The sequence below is a fragment of the Patagioenas fasciata genome, unplaced genomic scaffold (assembly GCF_037038585.1).
Source record: "Patagioenas fasciata isolate bPatFas1 unplaced genomic scaffold, bPatFas1.hap1 Unplaced_6, whole genome shotgun sequence".
Classification (NCBI taxonomy): domain Eukaryota; kingdom Metazoa; phylum Chordata; class Aves; order Columbiformes; family Columbidae; genus Patagioenas; species Patagioenas fasciata.
The window spans coordinates 1820206-1822242 of record NW_027288778.1 but is presented as its reverse complement, the minus strand read 5'-3'; positions in this window follow the sequence as shown (position 1 = coordinate 1822242).

The following is a 2037-nucleotide window of genomic DNA, read 5'->3' as shown; positions in this document are numbered from 1 at the left end:
TTGCCTTAGAAGGTCACTGATCGGACTACTGGTACATCCTGACTCTGCTTTCTCAATAAACATTGAAGAACACCTGGGGTTTGTTTGCTCCAAGGGAAAACTTCCCTGCCACGGTTCCTGGTTCCCGGTCCTGTTTCCCGGTCCGGTTTGGCTTCGCTATCAGAACAGCTGCTGCCTCCACAGCCGCGCTCAAAGTCCCCGTTGTGACACCGGGATGGCGGGAGAAGGGGGGTGGCGGGGGCGGCAGCGGCGGCGATTGGGGGGGGGCAGTCGGGGCTGGGCGGACAAGCGGCGGCTGCTGCGGCTCCTCAGGCAGCGACAGCAGCAGCGATCGGGGGGACGTGGGGGGCGGACAAGCGGCGGCTGCTGCGGCTCCTCAGGCAGCGACAGCAGCAGCGATCGGGGGGACGTGGGGGGCGGACAAGCGGCGGCTGCTGCGGCTCCTCAGGCAGCAACAGCAGCAGCGATCGGGGGGACGTGGGGGGCGGACAAGCGGCGGCTCCTCCGGCCGCGGCCAGGACGTGGCTTCGCCGGCACCGGGGCCCGAGACCGCGCGCTGTGGGGCTGCGGGGCGGCTGTGGGGCCGGGGGGCTCCGGGGGTCCCGCAGCGGCCGCTGTGGGGCGGGATGGGGCGGCTGTGGAATTACCTGTGGGGCACTCATGGGGCTGCTGCAGGGGCTCTTAAGAGGCATGTCTGGAGCACTTATGGGGCGACTATGGGGCAGGTGCTGGGCTGCTACAGCGGGACCTGTGGGGCACCCAGGTATGTGCACCCAGCACCGCGTGCACGCACACGCAGCTACACACTGATGTGTAAGCAAACACGTGGCCACACACACGCACACTTCCACAAGCGTGCCCAGTCCCATCTATTGACAGAAAGACGTACGTGAAATGCACTGACATGCTTGAGGGTAAACACGTGCGTGGATGTTTGGCACACTGCACACACGCACACATCTGAACGATGATGCTCCAGCTTTAGCATAAATGGAGCTGACATCAAGGCACTCACATGTGGACAGACCAACGTTTACAGGCACTAAGGCTTTCGCGCACAGGTTCGTCCAAGAACAGGCACATACCTGCAGGCACCTCCGAATGTGTGTTCTGTGCGTTCTCTTAAGGGACGCTAGATGGCAGCAAAGACCATGAAATTATTAACCTCAGTCTAACCCTAGGTTTATGACATTTTTTCTTACTATAGATGCGTTTGATGCTAAAAATTCCCCCAAATTGTAATGAATATGCGATAATTGTGTGAATACAAGCATCGCAAGAGCATCCAGTTTTTGGAGCACTTATGGAACACGATAAAGCCAGGCAGAGCCTGACAAAGCGCGACAGAGCCCAACAGGGCTTGACAGAGCCTGATAGAACTCAACAGGGGCCGACAAATCCCGACAGCGCCTGACAGCGAACAGTGGAGTCTGGCAGGGCCTGGCAGAGGCTGTCACAGCACGACAGAGCCAGAGGAGCCTGACAGAGCCCAGCAAACCCGACAGGAATAGACAAGGCCTGGGTGCACAGACCTGGGTGCGTGTGGAAAGGTTTCTGCCTGTTTTCCAGTGAGGAATGGTGTGTGTGCACGTGGACAAACAGAAGGCGAAGCAGCTCGGTTCCAACACTGAAGAAGGCTGCACAGTCACGTAGACACGGGGGCTGCTCCGCTCCTGCTCTCCTGCTCTCTTGCAGGACACAGAGGCCTCAGAGCCCTGTTCAGTTCAGTTCAGTTCCATACAATGTTCACTGACTGCAAGAAAATCCCTCAAATCCCCCACAATGTGGGGCTCAAAAGGGAGTCCCCCTGAAAAGAGGGGGTCACAGTCCAAAAATGCCTGAAAATTCCTGGGGGAGGATAAAACTTATTAAACCCTGTAAATATGAGCGTGAGAATTTCAAACAGAGAGAAGTCTGTCGTTTGTATTTATATATTGCAGAATGGTATTCATGTAGATATAAAATGATTTTAAAATAAAACCCCTTTTCTACTCTGTTATATAAAGGATTTTAGAATGTAAAAAATTTCTGTTGATG